At 49.0% G+C, this 21,304-nt stretch overlaps 1 protein-coding gene across 12 annotated transcripts in view; it reads right to left on the bottom strand.

The window, feature by feature from the left end:
• Positions 1-19,418, bottom strand: part of LOC146869555 (stAR-related lipid transfer protein 3-like) — a 160,864-nt gene extending 141,446 nt beyond the window's left edge. For 4 of the 12 annotated variants that reach the window (XM_085605247.1, XM_085605994.1, XM_085605824.1 and 1 more), the window contains exons 1-3: positions 19,282-19,374; positions 13,481-13,825; positions 10,314-10,428 (exon numbers count right to left, since the gene is read on the bottom strand). The gene's annotated coding sequence lies outside the window, so the exon portion shown is untranslated. Of the gene's footprint in view, positions 1-10,313; positions 10,429-13,480; positions 13,826-19,178 lie in introns of all 12 variants that reach the window. The other 8 variants (XM_085605661.1, XM_085605584.1, XM_085605179.1 and 5 more) reach the window with 7 other exon arrangements.
• Between the last annotated feature and the right edge of the window lie 1,886 nt (positions 19,419-21,304).

Here is a 21,304-nt window from a genome sequence, read left to right as displayed (position 1 = left end):
GTGCGCCGGAGATGGCAGATACCGCCTGCAATGCCGCTTTCTGCTCCAGCTCCGTCTGTGACGCCAGGGGGGAGCCCCTTCCAGTCAGCCGAGTCCTGGCACACCGGCTTCGGCGAAGCCCTCCGCGATTCCCGTCCAGCGGAGTGTGCCCCTGTCCCGGTTCTGTGCAGCTCCAACCAGCCCCACGCGGCGGCAGGGTCGTTGAAAAAGAATGTCTTGCCGCCCAGTATGATCCGCAGACGCGCAGGAAACAACAGCGCATATTGAATACCTTCGTCCCTGAGTGCCTTTTTGATCGCCAGGAACGATGACCGATGTCGCTGGACCTCGAAGGGGTAGTCTGGGTAGATAGAGTCCGACGCGTTTTCCACCCGGTAGGGACCCTGATTCCTGGCCTTCTGGAGTATAATGTCCCGGTCTTTGAAGTGCAGTAGACGCGCAACCACCGGACGCGGTGGTCTCCCCGGGTCCAGGGGGCGGGCCGGGACCCTGTGCGCCCGCTCCAGCGTGTAGAACGGCGTTAGCCCCTCTGGCGCAACCACTTCTCGCAGCCAAGTCTCTAGGTAGGCAAGCATGTCGGTCCCTTCGATTTTTTCGGGCAGCCCCACCACCCGTATGTTATTGCGGCGATTACGTTCCTCCGCATCCTCAGCCCTCTTCTCCAATAGCTGCACTCTCCGTTTCAGATCATCCACGGCAGCCTCCGAGGCTTTCTGGGCTGGTGCCAGCTGTTCCAGCGTGACCTCCGTCTGCTTGACTCAGTCGGCCAGCTTCCGGTGATCCCCCCGCAGCAACCCCAGGTCCGTGGAGACTTGCGCTATGTCGTTCTGCAGCGCTATCCTCGTGTCCGAGATGGCTTGTAGGATCTGGTCCATCTGTTTTTGCTGTAGGCCCCCCGACGGGTCCCCCGTCTCGTCGCCATCGCGCTCGCCAGGCGTGTCCCTGGTCGCAGCAGCGGCGCCTTGCCTCGGGCGTGTCTTTCCCATCGCTCCGCTCGGGGGCGGCTCGTCCGGAGCTCCGCTACCCCAACCTCCTGTTGCTCGCGCTACGCTGGATAGGGCCTCTACTCCGCGGCGGCCTGTGGGCAGCAGCACTTCGAACCCGCTCCGTGGCCCAGTTGAGCTCGCCGCCGGCCCGAGTGGCCCGTTCAGCCGCCAGGGGACCCCCACCGATCCAGCACAGGGGGCAGGGGGGGGCCAGTCCACCCTCCGCACCTCACACAGGCAGGTTCGCCAGTCCGCCCTAGCCACAGGTCCACAGCTCTCCAGGAGGGCGCCACCGCCACCACCCCGGGCCGGCCACCAGACTGGTCGTTTCTGTTCCGCACCGGGCGTCACCACGCAGCTCCCGCCGCTCTGGCCCAGCCGTTCCACCAACCAGTGCCCTGCAGTGGGGCCGCACTCTTCGTCCCTCGGTCCGGGGGCCGTCCACGACCACAGGGTCCGCCGCAAGGGCTCTGGGGCTGCTTACTAATCTGTAGTCCCGGCGCCCACACTCCGCCGTCTTGCCTCAGGTGCCACCACCGCAGCGTCGCCTACGGGCCTCCGACGTTGACCCTGCACTTCCGGTGTTCTCCGCCGGCGATCCCGCACTTCTGGTCGGCGCCTCTGATACGCCGCTCCGATGCTCCGTCTGCGGGTACAGGCCTCCCAAAATGGCCGGCGGCAACCCGCTCCGCCGCTGTTCCTCCGGCGTCAGTCCAGCCGCAGCGGCCCCCGGCCGGCCGCAACACAGTGGAGGGAGTCGGGGGGGCCAGGTCCGGCCCCCGGGATATTCGCAGCAGGTCCGGGGCGTCAATGATCAGGATAACGGCCAGGCTGGGTGCGGAGCTCTCGGCTCACACGTCCATCTCCATCAGCCTCCAAGCCACGCCCTCCATATAAGTGCAAGCTTACATGTTCCTATAGTTGCATCTTTCTATTAAGGGCTACTATAAAAGTGTTCAGGGGGGCATAGCATAAAATAGGCTGCCAACGCCATTATGGTCTCACTGAAATATATATTGTTTGGCATCAGACAACTTGTCTCAAACCCAACATTTTCTAAAGTCAGATTTTATGGGACATGCACCCAGGTGACTACTTTAGAGGTTGCCTATGTGGTTGCCCCAGCCTTTTCTGTACCCTGGCTGCCAGCCTACAGCTGCTGCGGCCAAGACAGGAATCTAACCGCCTGCCAGAAGGTGTGAACACTCCCAAGAGTCAGAAACTAAGGCCTGTCTGGGAAGGAGGTAACACCTCTATCCCTGACAGGATGGCTAGTGAAGTGACACATCAAGGCTTACACTGCCTCAGATATTCATTCAGGCTGCTTCCCAGGAGGGAACAGCCAACCCCCTGACCAAGAGGTACATTTGCCTCCTGACAAGAAGACAAATTAGGTAGTCAGGAGCTGTACAACCCAAGAAGGCTAGCCATGCCCCAAAGGTGGGCTACCTGGTCTGTACAGCCAAGGAACATTTCTGCCATTTTTAAAAGAGGCAGAATAGTGGTTCTGTGTAGAAAAGGTAGTACACCTGCTCCAGATGTGGTCACCTCAGGGGCGGTTTAGCTGCTGGGGATAGTAGCCCATCGGCTACTTGCACCCACACCTCTAATAACCTTAAGGGGCACCCGTGGCACCAGAACGTCAGATCCGATTCGACTTGCAACCAAGGACAAAGAGACGAGTCTGCTACTTCAGGACCTGCAGAAAGCAAAGGCGCGATACCCTCACCTGTGGCAACCACTCTGTAACTGCACAACAGCTTAATTAGTACTGCAAGAGAGCTCGGTTACTCAAGCAACAGGAACCCCTCTGGAGCCAAAGTAAACTCAGAACACCCTTGGACTAGAAGCACTAGTCCCTTGCAGCTACAAAACGTGCCCAGAACCAATAAATCACTGGCCATCAGTCCCGTCGAAAAGTAAATCTTCCAGTGAGTTGTGGAAAACGTAGTCCTAACCTCCAGCAAGTAACAGGAGGCTATCGTTTTCCCCCAGACTACAAGATGCCAAAATAATTCCATGTGGAGCATGCCGCTCCTAAGGCCTGTTGGTGGCCAGTCCTCCTACCGCTAACTTTGTTCTATGCTATGTCTTGAGGGAACCCTGCAGCATCTTCAAACCGCCACCTCAGTGGCCCTGTTGAGCGTTTGCATCCGTTTGTCCCCCGCACCGCCTAAGCGGTAATACCAGTTCCCCCGTGGCACCTGCTTCATCACCAGGGACAGCCAGAACAACTTTGCACCTGGGCCCTCCGAACCAGGTAAAATCGAAATGAATGTAGTGGCCGGGTCCTGGGACACACATCACCTTACCCACTAGTGGTTTCCACTAGACTCGACTGGTAAGTGACTGATTGTCACTAGTGTTTATCTCCACTGACCACCATGTTAAAGTTTTGCAGTACTGAATTATTTTTCATTCTAAACTACATAACTCCAGTTATACTGACCAGATTGTGTTTGTTTAGGTCTAAATTTATATAAATATCTACTTTATGTTTATAAATTGGTGTAGGATTTATTTTTAGTCATGTCAATTATTTATCGTCCGTGTTGGTACTCTGAAATGCTTAACACCGGTTTCTTTAGTAAAGCCTAACTGCTCTGTGCCACAGTACCAGTACTGAGCTAGGGATTTATTAGTGGGAATCCAAAGAACCTATTTTGGGTTTTGAGAGAGTATTGCATAGTGAAATCTAATCAGCCTGCACAGAGGTGTAGCAGAGCAGCCAGACTGGCTGACTCCGGAGTGCGGGGCTCACGGTTCGATCCCCAGCGACAGCTCAGCATCATGTGAGCCTGGGCAATAGGTCACTTAATCTCCCCAATGGCCCCCAGAGCCTTGAAACCCACATGGGTGATATGTTCGTACTTTATTATTATTAAATTTTATAGAGCGCGTAGTCACCCGTGAGTATCCCAGCGCTAAGATCAGTACACCTGGGGGTAGTGGGGGCAAGGGGGGGAGGTTAGGAGTTAAGGGAAGAGGTGAGTTTTCAGTCGCTTTCTGAAACGCAGATAGTTAGGTTCTGTTCTCAGGTCGCGGGGTAAGGCGTTCCAGAGGCATGCGGTATGAACCGAGAAGCGTCTTCCACCAGTGCGTGCCTTCTTGACTCTGGGAGTGATGATGAGGTGTTCCTGATCGGATCGAAGGGATCTTGGGGCTTTATAAGGATTGATACATTTTCCTAGGATCGGGGGACCTTTGTTTTGCAACAGTCTGTGAGCCAGGCAGAGGGCTTTGAACTTCACTCGTTCTCTAACCGGGAGCCAATGGAGGAGCTTCAGAGCTGGTTTGGCCGAGGCTCTGGCAGGAGTGTTGGTGAGGATCCGGGCAGCCGCATTTTGGATCCTCTGTAGCCTGTTCAGGGTTGCCTCAGGAGCGCCCAGATAGATGGAATTACTGTAGTCGATCCTGGATAATATTAGGCCTTGGATCAGCAGTTTTTTTGCGGTAGGAGGAAGTAAGGGCAAGATCTTTCGGATTGATTTGAGAAGCCCGAAGCAAGTCCCGGCTACTTTTTTTGCCTGTGTTGCAAACGATAGATCTTTTTCGAGCCAAACGCCCAGGCTCTTAACCTCGGGTTTCGGGTCAGGAGGCGGGCCTAAACAGGGTGGCCAGATGTTCTGTGACAGGGAGAGTCCCTTCTGACCCAGGAGGAGAATGTCAGTCTTTGAACCGTTGAGTTTCAGATAGGACCGGTTCATCCATACTTGTATCTGCGTAAGACAGTTGTAAAGGTCCGCAGGTTGTTGGCTTGGGTGAGATAGGGATACCACTAGTTGAGTGTCGTCGGCGTAGCTGACGATACTCACTCCGAACGGGATGACAACCTCCTCCAATGGGGACATGTAGATATTAAACAATGTGGGACTCAGGGAGGAGCCCTGAGGTACACCACATTGGAGGGGAATTTCGGAGGAGCGGGTGTTGTTCTCCCAGATCTGAAAGGACCGATGACCCAGAAAGGACGATAGCCAGTGTAGTGCTTTTCCTTCTACACCGACACTCCTGAGTCGGTGGATAAGGAGTTGGTGATTGACGGTGTCGAAGGCCGCACTGAGGTCGAGGAGGATCACTGCCACTGATCCTCCAGCGTCAAGAAGTGCTCTGGCCTCCTCCACCGCCGCAAGGAGGGCGATGTCGGTGCCCTGCCCTGGGCGGAATCCCGTCTGCGAGCTTTTCAGCCGATCATTAGTTTCCAGAAATTCTGAAAGTTTTCTGTTCACCAGCTTTTCGGCGACCTTACTAGTTCCTGGGAGGAGGGAAATTGGTCTGTAATTGGCCAAATCCGCAGGGTCAAGGGAAGGTTTTTTCAATAACGCCTTGACAACTGCCGCCTTCCAGCTAGAGGGGACGACTCCCTGTTGCAGCGAAGCGTTGATAAGCTGGGTAAGGGGAGGGATGATCGTGGGTGCTACTCTCTTGAGGATACGTAATGGTGCGGGGTCCATGGGGGAACCGCTTTTGATGTTATTAAGCGTGCTTTCGACCTCCTCGGCAGTCACTTGTCCCCAAGAGGTGAGACAGGGTGAAATAGGAGTGTTATTGATCTCTTTTTCCTCGCTCGAGTTAGTGGTTGGAATTGAGTCGAGGATTTTCTGGATCTTATCCTTGAAGAAGTTAGCTAGTTTATGGCATTTTTCCTCGTCTGCCTTGGGGTCTGGTGGATTTCTGGGTCCGGGGTCAGGGACTTTAAGGAGTTCTTTTAGAATAGTAAAAGATTCCTTGCTTGAGCACGCGGAATTTCCTATTCTTTCTTGGAAGAATAGACTTTTGGTCTTTCGAAGGGTAATTTTATAAGTTTGTAGTGCGGTGTGGTACGCGTCCTTTTTTTCCTTAGACTTATCCTTCCTCCAGGAACGTTCCGTTTTCTTACATTCCTGTCGTAGGGACTTAAGCTCCGTAGTATACCAGGGAGCGGGGGTCACCCGTTTGGTATGTTTAAGAGTAGTAGTTTTGGGGAGAAGTTGATCCAATGAAGATGTGACCCAGAAATTAAACTGTTCATCGGCAATGACAGGATCGGCGGAGAGAGTGGGTCTGGAGTTTGAAAGGGTAGTGGCCCATTCCTCTGGAACAAGCTTGTGCCAGCGACGATCGGTGACCCGAGTTTTGGAAGGTTGGGAGGGGGCTATGAATAGATGACAGGAGATAGGGATTAGGAAATGATCTGTCCATGGAAGAGGAAGGGGGGAACCAGTAGTAATGTCCGCGATATTAGTCAGGACGGGGTCCTGGAGATGTCCCTTGTCGTGGGTGGGTCCATTATTGACCAGCCGAATGTTAAATGACCTCAGGTCATGCAAGAGGTCCAGTGCTATGGAATCTGTGGGGTCTGTGAGGTGGAGATTGAGGTCGCCCACTAAGAGGAAGTTAGAGGCGGAAGAAGCTAGTTGTGCCACCGTTTCGGTGAAAGCGTTAATGAATTTCCCGGGTGTACCCGGAGGTCGATAGATCAACAGTCCTGTTATGGAGTGTGCCGGGGAGGTTTGGAGAGCGAAATGGCAACTTTCGCAGTCTTCAATGTTAGCATTGCTGGTTCTGCAAACTAGGTGTTCTTTGTGGATTATTGCCAGTCCCCCTCCTCTCCCTTTAGGTCTCTGCAGGGTTTGGATAAGATAACCTGGGGGAAGGGTATTGACAATATCAAAATCTGAGCTGGCAGAAAGCCAGGTTTCTGTGAGAAACAATACGTCCAGTCCATGATCTTGTATCAGCAAGTTGGTTTCGTGCGCATGCTTGGGGAGGGAACAGCAGTTAAGAAGGCCCATCTGTAGTCCAGGCTTTACCGGAGTCTGGGCGACTGGGTTACAGCGTGCACAGTTGATATACGGTTTGCCTTCATCATGGATGTAGCGACATTCCTGATTTTTTTCCAGGTGGAGAACCCGAAGCATGTCACTTGTGTACACCAGACGCCCAGGCGCCAAATCCGGCAGAGTTCCTGGGCCTGGGTCCGGCTGGGCCCGGACGGGCCCAGACGGGCTTGCCTTAGGCGCGCCTTCGGCGCGCCCGCTGCGCCCGTCCGCTGCGCGTACGTGAGGTGCACATGTTTTTGTAGGCGGTGTGGGCGTGGCCTCGAGCGAGTGGGCGTGGCCACAGGACCGGCTCACTCGCTGCTGGCGACAATTACTTGGGCGTTTCCCGCTGCAGCGATTAGCTCTGCTGCTAGGCGGTGAGGGTGTGAAATGAAGCCCCCAGTCTACGTGCAATTGGGTGAAAAAGGTAGGTTTCCCAGTGAAAGTTTTTACACACAAGATAAAATTACAGCGCTAACTTTTTAAAAGACAATGCTCCCGGCTGTGCCTCAGGAGTACAATCCAACCAGAGCTCTCAATCGGCTCGGTTTTGTAGGCGAAATGGGTGTTGCCTCGAGCGAGTGGGCGTGGCCACAGGACCGGCTCACTCGCTGCTGGCGACAATTACTTGGGCGTTTCCCGCTGCAGCGATTAGCTCTGCTGCTAGGCGGTGAGGGTGTGAAATGAAGCCCCCAGTCTACGTGCAATTGGGTGAAAAAGGTAGGTTTCCCAGTGAAAGTTTTTACACACAAGATAAAATTACAGCGCTAACTTTTTAAAAACAATGCTCCCGGCTGTGCCTCAGGAGTACAAATAGGAATTATTATTTACTACACAATAATCCACTTTCCTACAGTTCAGTTGTTTGATTAGTAAGTATTGGGAGTTCATAAAACACACTTATCACACCTTAAATCAAACTCATACTATACACGAATATACAGATGTGTGCAGTGATACAATTGCTAGACAGAGTGATTTTAGGAGCAGTTTGAGGTTATGATAAGGGAGATTTATAAAGCGCACGAACACCAACAGGTCTCTTGGTGCTGGGTTAGGAGGCCACCAGTGATAAGGGTCTGTGTCTAGCTATATGCATGGGTGAAGAGCCATGCTTTCAGCTTTTTTCTGAAACACATGTAGTCTGTTTCTTGTCTGATGGGAATGGGCAATGAAGTGCAAAATTGGGGTCCTTGTATGGAAAAACGTGAACCTCCTGTCCGTTTACGTCTGAATCTAGGGACCACAAATAGATTCATTTGCGCAGATCTGAGAGTGCGCTTCAGGGAGGATCTGTGAATCCTAGAGGATAGGTATTTGGGGCCTGTTTAAAAACAAGCATTTGCAATGCAATAGGTCTCGCATTTGGAAGAGTTTGAGCTATGGGCATTGTAAATAACAATGCCTTTATTTATGCGTTTTGAATACTTGCAAGAGGTGCGTAAACACACACTCTGTACTTAACAAATTATCACAATCTAACCCATTAATACTTTCTTAATAAGTTAACCCATAAGAATCCACGTTACCTGCCTTATGTGAAGGCAGGCCCTTTTCTGCCCTCACTCATTCTCGCAGGACTAACATCCCAAATGTCCAACGATGTCACTACCAAAACATTTGGTTTACAACATACAAATCTTCCTTCTGGTAGCTCTGAATAATTCACTCGGCCATGTCAGGTATGGATATTTTTCAATTTAAATCAAAATGCCAATTCACCATTTTCAGCTCCTTGTGGGCGCTTGTGGTTCATAAGTAATTAGCAGTTGCACATGTTGGGATCAGCTTTTGCCTCTAGATACTTATTCAATTACTGCACCGCATTTGCAACAAGCATTTACAATGCAATGGTCTCGGCAATATTATAGGTAGAGCTATTGGTATTGCTCATTATTTTGTTATCATTTTTGTATCCCTAAATAAATGGCATTGTCATTTCTATTGGCATTAGCTTTTTTTTGCATATGTGATACCTATTGCATTAGCAGAGAGATAGTGAGAGAGAGAGAGAGAGAGAGAGAGTGGGGTATTGAAATAGAGAGTGAGGTAGTGAGCGAGAGTGAGGTAGATAGAGAGTGAGGTAGTCAGATAGAGAGTGAGGTAGATAGAGAGTGAGGTAGTGAGATAGAGAGAGTGAGGGAGAGGGATGTTGTGAGGTAGTGATATATAAGCATAGAGTGATTTTGTGATGTAGTGAGATAGAGAGAGAGGTAGTGAAAGAGAGAGTGAAAGTGAGTTAGTGAGATAGAAAGAGTGAGGTAGTGAGATAGAGAGTGATTGAGGTAGTGAGAGAGAGTGACGTTGTGAGGTTGTGAGCTAGAGAGTGAGGTAGTGATGTTTTGAGAGAGAGAATTTGTGAGATAGTGAGGTAGTGAGATAGAGTGGAGTAGTGAGGTAGAGAGAGTTATGTAGTGAGAGAGAGTGAGGTAGTGAAACAGTGATCTAGTGAGGGAGAGGGATGTTGTGAGGTAGTGAGATGTAAGCAGAGTGGTGTTGTGATGTAGTGAGATAGAGAGAGGTAGTGAAAGAGACAGTGAAAGTGAGTTAGTGAGATAGAAAGAGTGAGGTAGAGAGATAGAGAGTGAGCGATGTAGTGAGGTAGTGAGAGAGTGAGGTAATGATCTTTTTAGAGAGAGAAGTAGTGAGATAGTGAGGTAGTGATATAGAGGGGAGTAGTGATGTATAGAGAGTTATGTAGTGAGAGAGAGTGAGGTAGATAGAGAGTGAGGTAGTGAAAGAGTGAGTTAGTAAATGTGAGAGGTACTTTCTGACGTAGTGAGATAGAAACAGTGAGTGATGTTGTGAGATAGAGAAAGACTGAGGTAGTGAAAGAGAGAGTGAGGTACTGAGGGATGTTGTGAGGTATTAAGATAGAAACAGAGAGTGATGTAGTGAAGTAGTGAGATAGAGTGAGGTAGTGAAAGAGTGAGTGTAAGTGACTTAGTGTATTTGAGAGAGAGAGAGAGTGAGGTAGTGAGATAGAGAGAGTGAATTAGTGAGTTAGAAAGAGAGAGTGAAGTTGTGAGGTAGTGAGAGAGTGATGTAGTGAAGTTTTGAGAGTGTGTTGTGATATAGTGAGGTAGTGAGAGTGAGATAGAAATAGATAGTGATGTAGTGATAGAGAGTGAGGCAGTGAGATAGAGAGAGAGTGAAGTTTTTAAGTAGTGTGTTATAGTGAGAGATAGTTACTGTGGTAGTGATATTGTGCTGCTGTGAGAAAGAGAGAGTTGAGTAGTGAGTTAGAGAGTGAGGTAAAGAGTTAGTGAGAGAGAGTGTAGTATAGTGAGAGATAGTGAGGTAGTGAGAGATAGTGAGAGAGAGAGTTAGGGAGAGAGAGTGACGTAGTGAGAGAGCCAACCCCACACACATACAGAACCACCCACACAGAGCCACACACATACAAAGTGTATCCCCCAGACATACATACAGAGCCACACATACAGAGTCAGCCAGACACAGATAGAGAGCTATCCACACAAATATTCAGAGCTACAGACATCCACATACAGAGCCACTGACTTACACATACAGAGCTGGCTAGAGACATAGACATGTCCGTCAGGCACTGCTGCACCGCCTTAGCATCGCCAGTCCACGTGCCCCTCTGAGGCCCGACATCCTCCATGATGGAACTAAGCCTGGGAAGAGAGAGTAAACACGGTGAGCCATTCGCCATTCCCCGGCCGGTGTGCCACTCCAGGGCAGCTGCCCCGGCCAACTATCCACGCATGGCATCACTTTCAAACAAACAATTCCTATAGTTCGTTGCATTGCACGGGTGAAGTTGTGAAACAGTGCAGGGTAACAACATCAAATTAATGCGTCAGGCACACAAAATGCAGAAGAAGCAGATTGTTTGGGATATTTTAATGGGAATACGGTATAGGTAATAGGAATTTCAGTAGTATGTTCAATGTAACACGTTGTGTCCCCATTATTGCATTTATGAATAATTTGCACATCTTTGATTTCGGTGGCATATCGGAGAGGAGTGCACAATGTAGGAGGTAGACCCCCGGAGTGTACAGACGGGAGGGTGCCCCCCCAACACCCCTTGTGTTCTAGCCATTTTTCATGAATCATGCCCAATGTAGAACTGCCGATGGACCTCTTTTAAACAGCTACACATTGTAAGTGTTTAAGCACGCGCGCTCCCAGTGTTAGAAAAGCGCGCACGTGGACCTCAAGTGATCTGTCAGTTTCTTGGCATCTGCCAACTAACCATTAGCCCGGGAGTACGGAGAGTCGATCCTGCGGATTACCATAATCACGCGCTTTCCCCAGTGGTATGCATTCTAACTAGGGAGCAGGGCTTTTTGTGAGAGCCACGCGCTCATTCTGATGAGGGTGGTGAAAGCCTCGCCCTGCACGGGAGCAGAAGCGGTGTCTGACCGGAGCTTCTGCGCCGTTTGCGCGAGCCGGGCTGCTAATACTTACACTGCGCCATGTGGCTGCCGTGTGACAAGCGCTGTCACAAGGCACGCTCCTCCGCTCTACTGGCGTAGAAGCCGGATTGACAGAGGTAGGCAGGTATGTGGAAGCTCGTCTGCAACTGAATGACACCGAGAATTAGTAGCACTATATAGAACAGGGCATCCTCTGATTTTAGCGCTTTATTTAATGTTCGGACTTTACAACTATTGTCTAGCTTCGGAAACAGGATCGTTTTAGCAACTTCTTTATAATTATCCTAATGTCTATTGTAGGGCCAGGGTATAGGGATGTACGCATTCGTTTTGAGACCTACATGCTTCAGTGCATTCTGACACAATCTAGACGAGAGTGCGCGGCCTTGCGCGGAAACAAGCAATCACGCCTTGTTGTGGGCACTGAAAGCAGGGCTGGAAACGGCGATACATGTAGCAGGACTGCAGAGAGCGTGGCACCCACAACTCGACCGCACTCGAAAGAAGTGGGGAAACTGTAATAAAGGCAACACCGCACGGCTTCATTAGCACCTTCAAACCAAGGGAGCAGAGAGCAGGGGGAGAGGACAAGCACACCACTGCCTTTCTCCGAGGCGAAGCAGAAATGCCTCGGAGAAACGCAGCGGCGGTTTCAGATTCGGGTGCGTGTTTTTCTTTTCTCTCCTCTTGCCATTGGCTGGAGGAGAGAAAAACACGCCTAAAAAAGGGCGTGGCTAAAAAGTGGAAAGAAGAGCACGGAACACGCCCCCGATTCTGAAAAAGATGGAGCCTATTTGGAGGGACGGCTCTCTCCTCCAATGGCTGCCCTCCGTTTAGGAAGCCAGCCAATAGAGGAGAAGCAAAAAGAGAGGCGGGCTAAATGGCCACTCTAAGAATCATTAAATCTCCGGACTTCCGGTTCTGCCTTCGGCAGACCGGACGGTCCCTCGACCTAAAAAGGTAAGAAAGATAATCCCAAATTCCCTCAAGTCATTTTAGAGTACGGCATGGCCACCGGACAAAAAGCATTTATCAAATAGGCTTGGAAAAATATACATGGGAGGGGAATGGAGGGTGTAGAGTTCATATTATTTGGAGGTGAATCTGGAGCGCTTATAGTACAGAACAATGAATAGCTTTGGAGGCTATTTCCTGACTCTACTAAGGGCACCATAAGGCTTTCAAGATCAGGTGTCATTACATGGGGAGATCAGTGAGAGCCACGTCAAAGGAGGTACTGAAGGGGGTTCAGGAGAGCAGCCGGACAACAAATTGTCGGAAACATGTTTTGTCTTCCTATGTAAAAGTAGTGTTTAGTAACTTCATACATAATCCTGAATGTAGAAACAATTTAATCAACTATGGAGGTTGTTTTATTCTCGTTTCCAGCTTCCTGTTAAGCTGAATATGGTTGCTAATTATCTTTTATCTTTTACTGTACTTCTTTGATGTTTTGTATTATACACAAGTTGGACTTTAAGCTTCCCGACGTGTGTGTGGGTTTTGTTTTAACAGAAAGTTGTCAAAATTGTAACATTGGTTCAAAATGGGTGTTAAAGGAGGGACATAATGAAGAAAAGTGAGAGAGGGGTGTGTCTGTAGTAAGGATGGGTAAGGCCGCCAGATTAGTCCATGTGACCGGAACACTATATTTCCCAACTTAATATGTATCTAAGTCTCTTGCTGTGTATCTTCTTCCACGGTGTGTCCAGTATGCTGTGACTGTTGGTCTGCAGTGTGTTCAGTGTGGTCTTGTTACTCTGACCACATCCACCGACATTAAACATGTCTCCACTTCAAGTGCCTTCAGATGGTTGGTGGAAGCAGGTCACACCCAGCACAACCCCACAAAATGATTATATTTGAAGTGAAACAGTGAAGCTGAGGAGTAAAACCCCTGCAGGTCTATTGGACTGATTGGCCTGCGTGTGGAGCGGTGCAGCGTGTGGTTCACTCCAGAGGTGGCATTCTTACATTTTGAAAGAGAGGGCTGCCTACTACTCATATATTCTGAACTAGAATCTTCTGCCGTCATGCAGTAGTGACCATGGTATGCAGGGGCATTATTTACGGATCTCCTGGACTATTCTTTCTGCCAATAACATCACAGTGAGTGAAAACACAAGCACATTATGGTAAAAATTATTATCTTAGCAGGATTCGTTGTTATCATGCTAGGAGCTAACCCGACCACATGCCGGGCCAATTGTATCAAGGATAAATGACATTTAGGCTACCAGACTGCTACACATGCCTGCAGCTGATTTTGAAAGATTGAGCTTACCTATCAACCCACAGATCAACCGGAGGTGCCACAGACGTTTCCAGAAGGGGCAGTAATGCCAGTCCGCCCGCACCATCAGCAGTAAACCTTGGCATTACAACCAGGAACACTGCAGCTGATTAGCAATGCAGAAACATGGATGCCATATAAGAATAGTTCATTGTTCTCCAATGTTCAAGGCTAACCGCGATTGTGCAAGCAGACTTATGTGTGAATATCAGGGGCAAGGTCAGATCCTCGTAGTGGGCGTGGCAAACGCTTGTGAGTAGGGCTTTAATTTGTGTGATGGTCCCAGTGAGTGCTGGAAGCAGTTGGCACCTCAAAACAACACCATGGCAAACTGAGCTGGGGAGAAAACAAACAGGAAATCATTCTCAGCTAGGCATTGTTGCTTTTCCCTCTGGAGCTCGTCTTGTTATGGAGCTCTGACTGTACATTTGTAGGAGCAAAATGTCAATAGCTCAAAATCTCGTAACTTATATTAAGAGCAGTCGGTCACACATAAGTTAAGATTCTTAAGTACAACAAAACTACTTACAAGAAAAACAAGCACTAAACTGACATGAAAGCGTGCCTGTGCTACTAAACAGATGTGAAACCAAAAGCCATTCAACTTAAATGGAAGCGGGCGCCGTGCTCGCGCTATACACATCAAAGCATGTAAGTGAGCATGCTGGGCTGCAAAAATCCTAAATAAAAGTTCCCCTCGGACACAATTAAAACACAAAAGCAGACAAAAACTGTGGTTAGGCGGTGCTGCTTCTGGAAAAAACTGAAGTGACTTATTGCATCCACAGCCAACCATAAGCCTGCTAAGAAGAGCAATGCCACAGTTAACAAATGGCAAGCGGCAGGAGAAATTACCCGGGAGTTTCACCCCGATACAGATTACTTGAAGTCTCGGAGAGACAGCACATGCATGCTGCCTAGGCGAGACCTAATGATACAACCTATTTTGAACATGGATTGCTGCTCCACTAGAAGCCAGTAAAGTTCCTTCATCAGAGGTTTATAATGGTAGCGCCTAGGTTGTGGATAAATGATCCTGGCAGATACCTCAATGGCCTCAATTAATTTACAAAGAGGCCTTGTGGCCCCCACAGAGTTACCTCCTCTGGTTACAGTACTACATATGCTGCATGGCTTCAGAAGAACTTGATTGGTTTCATTCATGCCAACCCTCCCAAATCAGGTGGGAGACTAACAATTTTAAGTCTAGTCTCCCGCCTCCCGATTCCTGCATGCAAAAACCCGATTCCTCTGCGAGCTTCTGACGGCAGGCACTGGTCTTGAAAAACTCAGATTATACACGGACAGTAACATGCTCTTGCAGGCAAGTGCACCACATTCTTGTCACGCTCTCTCTGCCTGCCATAGCGCTTTCTCGGTGGTCTTGACAGGTAAGGAAAAAACATATATTTGCATTTCTCACATCCAATCCGGCAGCAGCACACTTGCAAGTCCCATACATGGATCTTCTCAACTCCTTCCTTCTTGGGAGAGAACAGAGAGTGAAGCTCGGAGACTTTCTCTCCCCTGCAAAGTCATTGCAATGTGGGGTGCCACAGGGGTCGGCTCTTAGCCCGACCTTGTTTAATATCTATGTGGCCCCCCTTGCCCGACTAGTAAAATCTCAGGGGATGGAGGTGGTCTCCTATGCAGACGACACCCAGATTATGGTGTCTCTGTCTCATTCCTCCGCTCATACATCTGCCATCGGCTTTAGGTCTTGCATGCAACTTGTTGCAGACTGGATGATCATCAACTCACTAAAGCTAGATGGCGATAAAACGGAGGTTTTGATCTTTGGGAAAGACCATGATGTTTGGTCGAGTGATTGGTGGCCTACATCTCTTGGTGTTTGCCCCACCCCCTCCCAATCAGCCAGGAATCTGGGTGTGATCTTTGACACCTCACTCTCTATGATCCCTCAAGTGAATAGGACAATAGCTACATGTTGGGGGGTTATCAGGATCCTGAATAGGATCCGTGACTATCTCTCTCCCCAGGCACGCATGCAGGTTGCAGTTGCCCTTGTTGGCTCCAGGCTTGACTATTGTAACTCCCTGTATGTGGAGTCCAACAAGGGCCTTATACAGCGACTGCAAATCGTGCAGAATGCCGCTGCACGCTTTGTCCTAGCCCTTCCCTTGGCGTCCTCAACTACGACGGCTAGAAAAAAGCTTCACTGGCTCCCTGTTCAGTACAGAATTTCCTTCAAGGTTCTTTGCCTTGCTTACAGAGCTCTTATGGCTGGCTCTAACGATGCATTGGGATCTCTGCTGATTCGTTATATCCCTTCCAGATCACTTCGGTCGGCAGGGCTATCTCAATTGGTAGTGCCTCGCACAAGACTAGCCAGATGGGGAGCGAGAGCTTTTTCTGTAGTCGCCCCCAAGCTTTGGAACTCTCTTCCAATTGAGGTTAAAAACCTTCCCTCAATTGACTTGTTTAAAAAGGCTCTGAAGACGTGGTTTTTTACTATGGCTTATCAATGAGATACTGCTGGTTTTTGATCTGCGAGTTGTTGTATTTTGATTTAGGCGCCTTGACGCCCATTGGGCTAAGTTGCGCGTGATAAAATCTATTTCATTCATTCATTCATTCACTTTGCAGGCACGTTTTTAGGTCTCGCTGAGCCCAGCACATGCGCTGGCTCGGAGAGACATTTTGGAGGTGAGTTTTCAAAGTGCTGCTGGCTGGCCTAGCGCTTGCGTTCACACGCGAACGGCTAGCCTTCAGCAGCACTTTGAAAACTCGTGCTTTAGTGCGTCATCGCGATCACTTTGGCTTTCAGAGCGATCGCAATGACTTTCGCTTTTACGGCAGCGCGGCAGCGCGGCATTACTTTTACTGCCGCGCGGCCAATGCTTGTTGTCTTTGGTATTCAGCCGTCCTGCGCCATTTCTTGCCTGACCCCTGACGCTCTCTCTGCCAGGAACAGGCGCATGCCTGCACAGAGATCTTAAACCAGCCCCCGGCGTGCAGAGGTACCGCGGGTATGTAGCTCTTCTGACAGGGGCCAGGCCACCATCAATGCGCAGGGCTCACACGCACGCTCAAGTACATCGAAGAAACAGTCTTTCACAGCCTGTCACACTGCTCGCTCCATAAACAACGTGGCGCCCAGTGCACAGGGCAGGAGACAGCAAAGGCTCTGCTTGGAATGATTCATGTGAGTCCCGAGCACTGGTGGGGTCACTTGGGCATCAGATAGATGGGTGTTGCTCAAAGCTGTCACCCCACACCGCAGCAAAAATTCAATGTACAGCCTCAGAAAACAAAGTGCTCAGCAATGAATAACTGCCCATGATGGGATGCCCCCTCGCAGTGACTGTACAGCCAACGAGCTTTACTTGTGACAACCTTAGAATACATCGCCTTCAGGGCAGCACTGGCAGCCTGGTATTGGGCTCAGGTTCAAAGCTTCGCAGCCTCCTCAAGCTGCGAGTAACGGGAAACAGTGAATAAAAACTAGAGATATACCGGCTCGTGCCAGCGGAGTAAGGACCAGGGGCCGCATTACAATAAGTGCCCCTGGAGCGGGCCTCCGTTTTACAAATACCCGAGCAAGATATTTTGTAATTCTCACGAAATGCTGTTCGTCCCAAGTGAGCTTAGGCAGTGCATGCACTTGCCAAGTTTGATTTTAACATGTGGGATTCTAGATTTTTTTTTTTAATTGCCTGGGCAGCTGACCTGAGAGGCGTGCGAGGCTACTGCTCCCCCAGCCCTCCCAATCCCAACTCTCTCCCCCACCACTCAATTCAGCAGCGCATCACTCCTCTGCAGAAACCCAGCACCGCACCTACACACCGACCAGCGCATGCCCAAAGCACCGAGCAAGATATTTTGTAATTCTCACGAAATGCTGTTCGCCCCAGTACACTCCACTTAATTTTAGTAGGAGGAAAAACCGTGCGACAACCCCTGCAAAAAGCAGCAGAAAGTTGACGAAATGCGACACTTTTCCCTCCTCCCCCACGTGAGCATTACCACCTAGAATAGCTGAAGAGCCAACTCCCCCATTGTATCAGGGCCCTACATGCTGTCAGTGTGCATTTCAGCATCACGGGACTGCATTATTGTCCCATCTGCCTTCACCTTATCGCTCATGGGTTGTGCAGCATCCATGGTATTTTAAAAACGCGCTGTAGCGTACTTTAATATGCCTCTCTACAGTTTCTCATCTATCTTTCCAGTCTTTTTATTTCATTTGTCACTGTTTTTTACCTCTCCAATCTATCTCCCTTCACTGGCTCCTCACCCGCCCCTTCACCCTTCCGCTCTCTCACTCCCACTCTCTCCTTTCGAGGTTTCCTGTCTGCACCCAAATGCCAGAAGAGCTATGCCATATTTGTAGGAAAGGTGTGTTTTTCTTCAGCTGGGGAGAAACAAGGCCTTCTGTGTCTCTATTGATCATAATAAATGAACCACACTTGCGTAACAGGCATAAACCTTGTACTAGTTCAGGGGCCCACAGCTTGTTTCAAAGCAGGTAATGTTTATAGAACTAAACTCAATGTCCACAGGTCTGTTTTTAAGAAACCATGAAAATGCAGCCAACTCTTTCTGCTCTTTTACTTTGCTTAATACAACCCTTGTTGACCTTCAAGCTGTGTAAGGGAGTCTGGAGAAGTACGGAATAGGTAAATGTTGTAGAATGCCAAAATGAGGCGCCACAGTGAACTACTTTTACAACGTTTTTATACTATCATTTCTTTGACGTTTTGTTGTTTTCTGCATGCTGGTAGTGTTTGTTTACACAGTAGTGAATAACTTACTTCACTCATGTGTTTAGGTACCACTAATGCGATACTTTTACCCACACTAAAATTATTTTTGCGGGTCATGTCTGTGTAAGAGCTTGTGATGATTTTTAAAGTGTCAGTTTATAAACCACTTTCATGTATATGCAACATACGATTTCCATCAGCATTACAAAACCGAACAAACACAATGCTCATAGACCATGTCACCTATGAGACGCCAGTCAGTGTTGGTCCTTAGTCAGAAGACTTGCATTATAAGATTTGATTTTTTTTTGTTAGTTACCTTGCAATTAGCAGATAGATGCCCACGCATGCAAAGTGTGCTTGGTTAAAAGTCCAACTGATTGGTTCAAGTATAGGACCTCAAGATTGGCCAGTCTCAGAGGCACATATTTCCCTCATTCTTTTTGTTGGCTTTTCAGTGCAGAATATCTGCATATGGGTGGGGAAAGCAGAACTTCCAATACCAGGCTACCAGGAAGTACAAAACAGAATTTGAGACAAATGGACTAACACGTAGGCCAAATGTTTGTATGAAGTAAAAAAAAGCATTGACATAGCCAATAGGTCTCGCATTTGGGACCTTATAAGTGTTTAGTTATCCAGCACAATATCCTTGGTGCAACAACATCAACTGTTGCATGGCTAAACACTTATAAGGTCCCAAAGGCGAGACCTATTGGCTATGCCAATGCTTGTTAATTCCTTCAGTCTAGTCTGCAAAGGTGCAGAAAAGAACCAACGAATGATAGGGAGCTGCATTCTTTGAGGCGGAGAAGGAACAATAGCCTACAAAAACCACCGCTCTCCTCCGAAAACAGATTCCCAAAGGTTACTGAGCACGTACACATAAACAATTCCAGTAGTTTCATATATTATGTCCCATAAAACGAGACTGTCCTTCAATTATTATTTTTAAGTATTACCTTTGTTGACAATAAGAAATCCCATCGTGGGATAACAAATATTTGGCTAAAACTGAAAAGCGTCGGCATCCTGCCAGATCCAGTCTCAAACTCCACACTTTACCTGCCACACGCAGGTCATCTTCAGAATATCCGTGTGTGATTCTGCATCGCTTCCGGGTCTGCAGGGTCAGCGAATGGGAGAGCTCATTTCTTGTGACTGACAGGGAGTTGGAAACGTAACGTTCGCTCCGGAAGAAATAATACCGGAAGTTATCGCCCCAGTGCTTGATCCCTGCGAACATTACAGTGAATCCATGAATAATGACTAGAGGACAGCCAACCAATGAGAACGAGTGTGCATCGGTCTCCTCTCCGGTCCTCTCCATGGCTGTGTTCAATGTGAGATGAAAGATATCGAGGACAGACATTGGACGTTGCCCTGGTCCAATGAGCAGAAGAGTTTGGCAGTTTACTTTCTGGCTATGAACGGTTCCTTCATTTTTGCAGTTTTATATAGCGCGAACTCGACCCGAAGGCATCAGAGCGCTTTACACAGGCACCTGTTACGTCACAGAAGGACACCGTCCTTTTTGGTAGGCAGGGGGGGAAGGGGGGAACAAGTGATTTACCCAGAGTCACAGGAAGCTGAGCTCACACCAATGGTATTTTTGTCCCGTGACGCACCGGCAGCGTAAGGGGCTTGTCCAATCTTTGGTCAACATCGCAGGCGTTTCAGGAAGTACGGATGATAGGAGGCTTGCTATTGGAAGTTTTGTTGGTCCAATGAGTTCACACGGCGGGGAGTTTCCTCTCTGGTCCGCAAGTCCTGTTAGTGCAGAATGTCGTGGATTTACGAATTGCCCAGTTATGCGGTTTCCTCACCGGTCCGGACTCAATGATTTATGCTCCAAACTTTGTTCGGAGATAAAACGTTTCTGATTGGTGGCGGCTCTTTGCCAATGAGTGGGTTTGCTTCTTACACTTTCGCACTGAAAGTAACGAGTTTTGACACATTCAGACTTCCTACCGAAAGGGCTACCTGCGGGTTAGAACCCGAGTAAAAACTTAGGGGCAGATCTACAAGAAAGTGCTGCATTGTGGCACCGCAAGCCCTTTGGCTGCACCACGCTGCGGCACTTTCAGAGCACAGGAATGCAACATATTTACAAGAATATGTCGCATTCCTGTGCTCTCCCCTGCGCTGGTGCACAAACAGCTGCCAAGCGCCGGCGCAGGCACCCCACCCATGCAATATGGTGTTAGGATGCCTGCGTCGTGGGGAGATTCTTTTTGTGCAGGAAGGGACACCTTCCTGCACAAAAACAATCACTAGAGGCTTTTTCCTCTTTCAATGCGTGCTGTAGAATGCAACACGCATTGACAGAGGAATAAACGAGGAGAAATGAAAACCTTTCTCCTCGTTGCGACTTGATTCGCTACCTCTAGGGTGGCGTAGCATTCACACGCATCTCCAGATTTACGATTTCTCGTAAATCTGGAGATGTGTCTTGTTCCATGGGTGTTGCGTAGGAACACCCACAGCAACACCCATGGAATGCCCCTTCAACGCAAAGTGCTGCGTGTGAACGGGCCGTATTTACAAGGAGAGGAAAAGTCACGCAGGGTGGCTTTTTCTGCCCTTGTAAATATGGAGCACCCTCCCCAGCGCTACCAGTACGTCACAAAAAGTGACGTACTGGTGGCGCAGGGGGCTTGTAAATTTGCCCCTTAGTAATCAGGCATTATTTTTTTTTGTTGCAGTTTTATATCGCGTGAACTCGACCAGAAGGTATCCGAGCGCTTTAAATGAGCACCATTCGCAGTACAGACGGACACATTCATTTATGGTAGGCATGGGGAGATTAAGTGAGTTGCCCAGAACCTCCAGCCAGACTCCAACTTAGTTCCCCAGCATCAAAGTCGGCCGCTCTGGCCATTACGCCACATCATCTCCTAAACGACTTCCACAGAAAGGGCTCAATGTCGTCACAGGTTCGTAAAAGAATGTCTACATTTATTTTTTCAAATAACCACTCGAGAAGCCAGTGAAACAAGCATTTGTAAAAGCATTAGGTTTCACCGATATTGTTAATGGGCTGTTTAGGTTTTGCCTGCACAGCGCGTGCATCGAATGTTTGAGGGGT

The sequence above is a fragment of the Triturus cristatus genome, chromosome 1_1 (assembly GCF_964204655.1).
Source record: "Triturus cristatus chromosome 1_1, aTriCri1.1, whole genome shotgun sequence".
Lineage (NCBI taxonomy): Eukaryota > Metazoa > Chordata > Amphibia > Caudata > Salamandridae > Triturus > Triturus cristatus.
This window is presented reverse-complemented; position numbering and strand designations above follow the sequence as displayed.